This window comes from Limulus polyphemus, unplaced genomic scaffold (genome assembly GCF_000517525.1).
Source record: "Limulus polyphemus unplaced genomic scaffold, Limulus_polyphemus-2.1.2 Scaffold576, whole genome shotgun sequence".
Lineage (NCBI taxonomy): Eukaryota > Metazoa > Arthropoda > Merostomata > Xiphosura > Limulidae > Limulus > Limulus polyphemus.
In genome coordinates, this window is record NW_013666186.1 from 316053 (window position 1) to 327312 (window position 11260).

At 34.6% G+C, this 11260-nt stretch overlaps 1 protein-coding gene across 1 annotated transcript in view; it reads left to right on the plus strand.

The window, feature by feature from the left end:
* The window catches only part of LOC106459212 (hormonally up-regulated neu tumor-associated kinase-like), a 61300-nt gene that overhangs the window by 1392 nt on the left and 48648 nt on the right, over positions 1–11260 (plus strand). The gene's annotated exons all lie outside the window — the stretch shown is intronic.

An 11260-nucleotide genomic window follows, 5' to 3' on the forward strand; every position in this document is an offset into this window, starting at 1 on the left:
ACTAATATAGTTATTATACTCGAACTAATACTACCTACTACGTGTACGTTACTTCTTTCTTAGTACTACTATATATATATATATATATATATATATATATATATATATATAATCTTGTGTTTAGGTAAACTACTTGTACAGGTTGATAAAAACCTTCTCCAAACATTGTACATGTGTTAAGCTTGTAGTAAAGGTTTTTTTGTTACATATTAACCTTTCAGTTTCTGTAAACTTTATAAGCTTACCTTACCTAACATTACCTGACGTATTTTCATTGAAGAAAATTTCTGTAGCTTTTAAAGAGATATAATTTAATGCACAAATGCATAATTCTCAAATGAAAAGTAACTGTAACTGAAAGGAATGTTGGTGCTACTATAACTTGTGGTCTACACAGATGCTATTATCATCACCATTTTAATGATTCACTAAAACATAATTGCTTGCTAAATAATTTACATATATACATTTTTTTTCTGCAAATAATAATAATTTAATAAGTTGTGTGTTCCAAAAGAGCACCTTAAATTTGGGTTATAACTGTGCTAGTCTTGATTGTTGGAATTTATTTCATTCCAATTATATTTGACCCCAAAATGTTATGTAATGGTATTTTATACTTTATTTGTAATTGGCATCATTTATTATAAAAGTGTTATTTACAATAAATGGTGCCAATTTCAAATAAATGAAAGTTAAAATGGTGATGATGATAGTATCTGTGTAGACCACACACTATAGTTTAAATATCTTTGTAGACCGCATGCTATTGTAGCACTGGAATGTTTATAGAGACTAAAAAACAATCTCTTAAAGTTAAACATATACATTTTCTCTTCCATGATGTGATAGTTTAATTCTTGATTTATCCAATCATATTTAAATTTTATAGTTGTATTAAAATTTGTGTTTCATTAGTAAATGATTAAATCATTTGATGTGTTACCATAACAAGGTTTCAAACCAAGGCCTGTACAACAACTGAGGGAAATATTAAAAGGCCAAGAAATGGATAATATATTCTCAAGTGGTGATGGGTTCCTAGCAGGAATAGTTATCCCTTGGAATAGGCAGAAATTCTCTAAAAACAATAGACTAGTGGAATTTTTTTTTTGTTAAAGACCAAACTCTTTACAGATGTACAGACATGAAAATATGAACTTTTCTTCTTCATGAATTGTATTAAATAAATGTAAGGAAATGACAAAATATCCATTCTAAAATATTTATGAGTTAATATTGTTGAAATGTAGTTAGAATTGACGTATAGATTAATCTTAAAATTTGTGCCTCAAAAAAATGGTACGAAGTGGTGAAAATTTGAAAAGGTTGAGAAATCCTTGTTTTCGGACTTTAGGCATAATGATTTAGAGTTGTGTTATTTATGTAATCTTAAACTTATATAAACTGCATTGTTTAAATTCAGAAACAAGAAAAGATTTATTTACTTGTTAGTCACCCAGTACAACAACACTGTGTACACTTTTACAGACTTGTTATTCCAGACAGTTCAGTATTATTTTACATGTTTATAAGCATGTTCATAACAATGTTGGAGCTTTCAGTGTTGTATCTATAAAGATACATTAACTCCAATGCTTTGTAACCAACCAAGGGAAATGAACAATCATAACTCATTTGATTTATTAGGTAAATTAATTCTTATTGAAGCTAAAAACCTCATACAGTCCTTTTTTGATATTCTTCAAGTAACCTAAATTTAAAGTTAAACAACATAAAAGGTATAATTATACCAACTTATTTTGTAAAATTTGATATTTTTAACTTTTTCTTATCACAGGAAAAAAATCAACAGCTATCAGTGATTTTTTCATTTTTTTTACAATATTCATCATAATTTACAATTTGTTTTTCAAATGCCAGGCTTTGGAAAAATCCTGGTTAGAACCTCGTATGGCACTCTGATTTTTCCATAATTTATTACATATATATATGTTTGTAGTTTGAAAGGTAGTGCAAAATACTTTCATCACATGTTTGCCATTCTGATGTATTCATGATTAGCAATTTTCAATTCAAAAAACAAAGGTGAAACATACAGAATCAAATCTTTTTAATTTCTAATTTTATAAAAAAATCACAAGATAAGAATATTTCTGCTCTGTTAAGTAACTACCTTGTTTATCTGTTATGTTACACTGAAGCAAGATAGTTCAGATCAAAGAAAAAGTTGTAATATTACTTTAGGAAACTTTAATTTTCAACCTGTCATAATAATGCTACTTATGAAGCCAAGTGATCTCATGCATGCATCAGTATGATAGTAGGTGTAGTAGTCATAAAACAACAGTATTGTGTGTAGTAATTAGAGAACAAAAAAATGCAGTAAATGGAACAAACAATCAGAAGTCTTGATATTGAAGAAACTAGTTTCAACACATTTTTGTGATTAGCTTAGTCATGTTATAATCCAGCAATTTCAAAGCTTTTATCTTTATCTCTAGTAATGCAATTGATATGAAAATAAAAACTGTTAAGAATAAATGTTTCAAACTTTGAGGAACCCATCCTATGTTTTGGGGCATAAGGATTAAATCAAGAATTTGTATTTATATGCAGGGTTCTCACTAGGATCCCACAGTCAAGGGTCCTGGACTTTCAACCTTTTTTTCAAGAGTCCCAGTGAAATTTTCAAGTGTCCCATAAGTAGAATTTAATAAGCTCAGAAAAAGTACAAAAAATCACTTCAGTGTTAATGAAAAACTTTATTTACAATGTACACTACATGTTTACCTTCTGCGAATGGAAAAGGGCATGTTAATGTTCAATGAAAAACTTTATTTACAATGTACACTACATGTTTACCTTCTGCAAATGGAAAAGGGCTTGTTAATGTTCAATGAAAAACTATTTACAATGTACACTACATGTTTACTTTCTGCATGTGGAAAAGGGCATGTTAGTTCTTAATGGAAAACTTTATTTACAATGTACACTACATGTTTACCTTCTGCGAATGGAAAAGGGCATGTTAGTTCTTAATGGAAAACTTTATTTACAATGTACACTACATGTTTACCTTCTGCATGTGGAAAAGGGCATGTTAGTGCTTAATGAAAAACATCTATTTACAATTCACACTGCATGTTGTTTCCCTTTATGAGTGCAAAGTAATTTTCATGATAAAATGAAATATACTTTTCTTAATCTAAAAAATTTCAAATATCATTTGCATAACCCCTAAAACCCCAAAATAAATATCAAATATTTTTTTATTTTATTTTTTTCAGAAAAAGTATAATTTATTTGTTATTTTCTTTACCGTAACTCTATATGAGGTCGGTTGATTTGACCAGCTTCATATCCACCAGAAAAAATTAGGTAATAGTTATAAATTTCTCCTATTTTTTCTGGAGTGACTGCAAATTGTAACAAAAAACTACAATTGTTTATACTAAGTAGCTTAAAGCTTGCAACTGTATACATCTATTAATACTTACATTTTATTGTGTTATTGCCCTTTGAACCCTGTGTAACTATAATTCATGCCATATAAATAGCAAATCATGTGGAGAATATGCAGCTCACATTACAGTATGGAATCATGTAATGTATGGACTACTCATGAGTGTACTTCCCAGAATTATTATTATTAATGTTATTATTTATTTGACTTTAGCAAACCAAAACGTTTTCAATTTTTACTTGAAAATCATGAAATATAGTACTTACCTGGGTCTTTTCTGTTTTTGCACTCGACTCTTGATGAAATGTAACCTTACTTTTTTATACTAGTTGTACTACTGCTTTAAATAATTTCTATTTAATTTAATAATGCACAAAGAACACAGAATAATAACATGGAAAAAGGAAACAATGTTTCATAACTATGACAATTTTTCTGGCTTTCTAACTGTGTGGCAAAAGCTGTTAAAAATTCAGCTAAGCTCATTGATGGGTTTCCCATGGGTATAAAGTTTGAACTGGAAGGAAAATGGACAATTTTATGTATACAAAATGATATAATACATCATTTGATAGAGAAAAACTTTGGATTTCTATTGGGTATAAATATTATAGTCCTAAATGTCAGAGAGAACTCTTGGTAAGTTCTGAAAGAGAGGATGTGACAGATGGGTGTGACAAGAGGGGTTTTATTTTCTATTTTATTGCTCTGTAACTAGATAAGATTGAAAATTATGTAAATTATACTTTGCCTGAATGATGAAAACATTATAATGAGTAATTAAAGTTAAATTTTGCACTTCTCGAAGGGGTGGTAAAAAATTAGAGAAGAAGGGAAACATAGATAACAAATGTCATGTTCTCATACTAGGGAAGATTGAAAATTTTTTTTAAATATTTCTTTATGAAATTAAGAACATAAAACTTAAATAAACTAAACTTTGATTTATTATTTATTTTGTGATTCTGAGTGTATTCATATACATTGATAATAAAGTAGATTAATTAAAGTTTGAATGCAACTCTTTGAAAGGTTGTGACATGCACACTTTGACCTACCTGAGGTAAAAGGGTTAATCAATTGGTACTTTCACGTGGCTTTATTTTTGTGCAATTTATTGTCCTTGATGAAACATGTTAGAATTTGATTTCAGACAGCTGTGTGCAAACTTTATGCTGTTTAGTTTGTTATGGTACAAAGTACTTGTGCTTGCCTTAAACATGGGGCATTTTGTGGTGCATATTCAGTACCTTGGGGGGGGGGGCATCAAACCTCATGCATCCTGACAAATTTTCTTGCATATGGGACCCAGGAGTTCGGGTTAACTAGAGCCATGATATGCATAATTTATTTTACACAATTTACAACTACTTCATTTCACACCTGCTTTATTTCACATTACAGAAATGGTGTTATAATTACTTTATTATTTCAGATACAATACCTTACCTCAACTCACATAATACCTTTTCTTCTTCAGTGCTGCCTCCTATATGCACAGTTTTCATTCACCACTGACCTTGATACTCCCAACTATCCCCACGTTTATACATGGTACAGTTGCACTTAAGCATGCAAATAAGCACGCGACAGCCCTCCACCACTAGGAGTGTGATGCATCCTTCTGGTGCAGCTGGCTCCTTCTGTACTGTAGAACCCAATCTTTACTTCTCAGTTTGGCATAATAAAGTGCAAATGTATCTAATTTTCATTTGTGTTTGCCTCAGTTTTTTTTTTATTTTCAAATATTTTGTGGAACAACAAATTTGTTGTTTCCAGCTTATTAATTTTTTTTCTCTGCAGTACTTTGATACTGTAGGCTGATCTGAAAATTCCCAGTCTCAGTTTGAATTATGAATTCACAATTTCAACTTAGAATAACTACTATTGTTAATACCTCCACTGGACCTCAACCTGCAGTTTCTCAGGTTTTGAGCTCCACTGTTTCTGCTGAGGAGGTTCAGTCTTATTTCATCATGAGTTCATCATGTGGACTGCTGTGTCTCCTGACCCATAACCAAACATCCCATTTCCTAGGGAACCTGGTCAGGACAAAGAAGACATGGATAGCCTATTCCCACTTCCTTTTTTCTCCATGCAATCTTGGTTCACACCTGTGGATGCTCCCAGACCTCCTTCCACATCCTTCAGATACCTGGTGTCCCAGGTATCTTACCTTTTGTTTGTGTCCTGTGTTTTATGATTCCTCTCCTTCCTTCCTGCATGCTTCTTCTTCCTCAGATTACCTTGTTTTCCCACCCTTTCCAGATATAAGGGTCCATGCTAATCACTTCACAGCACAATTACATTCTGGGATCAGCATACTGTGTCCCTCTCATGCTTCTGATTCCTATGCATTAGTGTATCATCATTTGGAATTTCATTTTCTAGACTCTCAGAACTTAGTCTTTGATTCAGTTGTGGGGATCTGACTCTGCTGCTACTGTGAGATTTTTCCAGGCTGAATATTTCCATCTCTGTTTGACTCTCACAACCCTCCAGCATTACCTTTCCTCTATCCACCCTCTCTTCGAGGCTATCCACCATTTTCCTGAGGTGCTTTTGGCAGATTCTTGCTTCCTCCTGTTTTCCACATTGGTGAGCTTGTTTTCTACTGCCCTTTTCCTGTAAACTTGGCTGCTTTGTTGTTTGGATCTCCTGTGTAAGTATGCACGTTTAGCTCATGTGCATGTGTGCCTGCCCATTTCTTATTTACATAACTTTCGTATGGCTCCATTTTTACAACAGTCAGTCTTTGGGGATCTTCCTGACTCATTGGAGTCCAGGGTGGAGGCTGCATATCAACACTCCTACCTTTCATCCTTGTTATCTCATCTTTCGCAGCCTTCGCCTGCTCCCATTCCTGTATCTTGCTTTTATCCTTTCTTCCCTTTGCCTGTGCCTCTCTCCAGGATCTTACCAACTAGCCATCAGTTTACTTATTGCTGGGTCCCCTGCTGCCAATGGTACCAGTGACTGTGCTGTCAGTTCTGGCATGTTTGGCCAGGTTTGTTCACATATGTAGCTCTTTTACTGTGGATCCTTGGGTGCTTCAGGTGTTATCTGAAGGACTCTACCTTCGTTTTCTCACCCCACCTCCATTATCCCCACATCCCATTCTCTTCCCTCCTCCTCAGGATCCATTTTCCTGCCAGCATCTACCCAAAGCAGCTCAAGATCTTCTTCACAAGGATGCTATCAAACCCATTAGTCACCCTGCTCCATGGTTCTATTCTTGGTTGTTCATGGTTTCCAAGAAGACAGGGAACTGGTATCTTGTCATAGATCTATCCAGTCTCAACCATTTCATTGACCTTCCTTGTTTCACTATGAAGTCTTCTTCGGGTCTTTGGATGACAAAGGTCGCTGTCGTAGGTGCTTACCTTCACTTCAGTATTTCCCTCGACATCCGAAATGTCACCTTCGTTTTGTCCATAAAGGTCATGTATATCAATCTTGTACTTTTCTGTTTGGTCTGGATTCTATCAGGTGGTCAGGACTTTTGCCTGTCTTCTTCATTTTCACAGTCTGCAGTTATCCATTATATGGATGACTGACTGCTTTTAGCTCCTTTCCAACAAAATCTTGCTAGCACAAACATTTTCTTCTCTGAGAGGCTGCTTTTATGGGTTTGCTAGTGATGTTGGAGAAGTCCTTTCTCATCCCAACCCAAAACTTCATCCGTTTGGGAGTATTCTTCAACTCCTATCTCATTTGAGCACAGCCTTCTCCTCTGGTTGAGATTGGTGGAGCTATTAATTCTCAAAGCTTAATCCTTTCCTTCTCTTACTGCATGTGAGGTTCTATCTCTTTAGGGGACTAGGGCTTTCATGGATGGGTCATGCTCATATGCATGCTCTTTAATGGATGTTGCACAATCAGTGGAATCTTGCTTGTGATCCTCTAGACTCTGTTATCCTTCTCTTTCTCTCATTCTATGTCAGTTTAGCCTGGTGACCCTGTCTTGAGTTTCATCTTTTTTTACACATGCTTCTATGGTGGGTTGGGTGGCATTTATGGATTCCCATGAGACCACAATTCAGTGGTCTTTGGTCAAATTGGCTCTACACATCAATCTTCTGGAGCTACTTGCCATTCATTGATCTTTGGATCTTTTCTTACCATTGGTATGAGGCAAATTGGTCATGACCCATTCCAACAATTCAACTGTTGTCCCTTCCATCAATCAACAAGGGGACATACGTTCAAGTTCACTTTGTTTTTAGATGTTGGAACTCCTCTTCTGGGTCAATTCATATCACATACACCTGCTCGCATGTCATGTCCTGGGTGCTCTGAATTTTGTTGTGGATCACTTATCTCATTCTGACAAGATTCTCCCCATGAAGTAATCCCTTGGTCCTTGAATGTTTTGGTGGTTGTGCACCCAGTGGTGTACTTGATTTCTGGATGCATTTGCCACCTGCTTCAATTCCAAACTACCCCTCTTTTGGTTCCTGGTTCCACATCCTTTGGCTTTGACTATAGATGCCTTTGGTTAGGATTGGTCCCAACTTTACCTTTATGCCTATACTCCCATCTGCTTCATACCCTGGGGTTTTATCCCTTATCCAGGTTAAGTCATTTTCATTACACCTTTCTGGCCTGCTCAACTGTGGTTTCCAGTCCTTATTCTCCTTCATTACTCTTGTACATTCCCATTTCTACTTTCTTCCTTTCCTTCTCTGGGAACCTCAGCCATTTGTGTGTCATCCCACTATCACCACATTCTGCTTTCATGAGTGGCATTTGTTTGGTCCCTTGCAAGGCAGCCCAGACTCTCCGCATATGTAGCATCCCTTCTTTCCCAGCCAGTTTGTCCTTTGTCCTTTATGGTTTTTTAGAGAAAATGGCCCTCTACATTTAGGTTTCACATCCCATGGGCTCTCTTCAGACACTTTCTGAAGGGTACTTATCTAGGTAAATTTTTCACTGGTCCCTCCATCACTTCAATGTGGGATTCTAGCTATTATGCCAAAAGAGGTAAGGTATCATATTGAAAGTTATAATTTTCCTACATTGAAAATCTATTTCAGATAGATACTTTCCACCCAACATAGAATGGATCTTGTGAAAAGCAAGGAGTTTTCAGATATAGTCCTACCATTTTAAGGGGCTGACTTTCTGCTTTGGTTGACATTCTACCTGGCCAAAATGTGAATGTTTGACATTTTTGATGAAATAACTAAAATATTCCAAGAAAAGCTAAAAAAAAAATTAAAGAAAACCCCCAAAAATTTTAGGAATAAAAATTGCTCCAAGACTCTAGTGTCATTAGCTAAACAAACATATTGTTGCTGTGAGCATAGCTTGGATGAATGGGGCTGGGTAATAGTAATAACTGCCCTATGACATGCCTCTTGGTCCAGTGGAATCATCCTATCAAGTTTAGTTGAGACTGGTCTAAAGACCATGGAGTAGTTTGTGGACAAACAAACAATTATTTTTTACTTTTATAAGTATAGATTATATTTAGAACAAAAATTATAGCAATTTTAATTCGGATGCCTGCTTCCTTGTTTTTGAAGTCATTACGTATACCACTATACCCCCTGCACTTTCACTAATTTTAGGCATCAACAATACAAAAAATATCTTTCTCAAGATAATTCTATCATCTTAACAATAAAAATATATTCTGAAAATGTACCTTACTTCCACTCACATATTTAATATTTAATTACAATTTTTTTCTACTTTTAATTACTTTCTGCCAACACAGTTGTGTGTTTAGTTATTCATTTTGAATTATGAGCTCCAAGTTACCACTTTGGAGGTTATACCTTTTATCAGCAAAATTACACAGACTTCAGGAGGCTGTCCTTAACTGGGGAATTATCATCTTTACTTTGTCAGGAGATTGATCATCCAATGAGCTGACCTTTGTTGGGCCTCAAATTTGAAATTACGCTTAGTTGTATTCTTTGTCCTATAATGTTAGATTATGCTTAACCTAGGTCTTTGTTATTTTAGGAATACCTATAATTCTTCTTACTGGTATATTGTACAGTAATTTAACTATATTGTTTTTCTTCAAAACATAAAATCTCATACATATGTTATTGTCGATACACACTTACTGAATTTTACAATATCACATCTATTTCATTTTCGTTACTATTTATCTTTTATACTTCCAATTAATTTTGTTTGTGTGGACCCCTGGAGCCAGGGTCTGCACAAACTTCTTTTCGCAATGTTGTGCATACTTATTGTTAGTTCATGGTTTTGAACTTAGAACTTAGTGATCTACTTTGTCCTGCACAATTCAATTAGGCTTAACAAGTGTTTTTGTTATTTTAGGTTTATCTGTAATTCATCTTGCAGTTAAATTGATAATTAGGTTAAATATGTTGTGTTCTTCAACACGTAACATCTAATACATATAATTATTTCACTACACACTTACTTAGAATTACATTTATATCGACTATTTCATTTTTGTAATTCTTTAGAATTTATACTTCTTAGAATGAATTTAGTTTGTGAGGACCATGGGGCCTTGGTCCACCCAACCTTCTACTGATATTGCTCGACTTCCTCCTACAACTGCCGAACCCATTTTGCATAACCTAGATTTTGTCAGTTTTCCTCCATCTGATTATGACTTGCTTTCCTGGGCCTCTACTGCAGAATCTGCTAGGCCTTCCTCAGCTTTTCTTAGACATGTTTCACAGTATATTTTTCTCCTCCTTCTCCAGACATTCTTTCATGATGAGCATTTTTGTCTCACTTTTGGGAGAGGGTACATGCATGCCTTGCCCTATACAGGCTGTGGTTCATTTTTCTTTAGCTTACCATCAGGCAGATTATTTTATTCTTGATTCTGTGTACTTAGAATCGCTGTCACCTGTATGGGGGGTGGTCTCTGTTAATCCTGTCAATTTTATCCCTTGCCTAGTTTTCCAGCTTTTCTTACCCTATTGACTCTCCTAAAGGAAATATCTACTTTACACCTCCTTGCTTAGGCATTCCACCTATGTCTAAGAGATTTTCGTGAGATAGTTCCTCCACTTTCCCTCCATGTTGGGACGTTTGCCATCTTCAGTTCCTTCTCTCCACACGTAGTTTCTCTGCTTTTGGTATCTTTGGGGGTGGGACACTGTCTTGTACCAAATTTGTTTACTATCTACTTCTAATAGGGACGTACAGATGGCTCTTTTACTCCACTGGTCTGTTTGTTGGGGTTACTCCTGTGTATTTAGCATCACATGGAGTATTTGCAATTCTATATTATTTTATTTTTGGGTGCTTGTTTGTTTCATTCTGAGCCATTGCCATCTTTATTCATGTTCCATGCCTGGCACCTTTCCTTCCTTTACCTGTCCTACCTATGGGTTTTTCCATTTGTTGTATATGCTCAATGCTGATTGGAGTTCTGGATCGATTAGTCCTGCCTTAACCCTTTTGAGATAGGTCATGGGAGAAAGACCATATCTCGTTTGTTGACTCACATTCAAAATGTTATTGAACTACTATGTCATGAATTTATGTCAATAAGTTTGATATCAAACTGTAGATTGTAATCCAGATTTTAGTACTATACATTACTAAATATCTTAATCTAAAAGTAAATATTAAATAAATTCAGATAAACATCAACAGGTTAAAATTAAATGTTTGTGAAATCAAAATACTAAATCTGTAGTTTTGATGAATTAGAAACTCAAATTACCAATATTGACAAGCTAGAATATAAAATAAGAAGGTCTTATCTTTTCTATTTTCTAAGATATTGATCATGTAATAAATCAAACACAGTGGCACCCCACCCACCTCTTTCCATTTTTGGAAAAGCTCCCTTATATATATATATATATATATATATATATA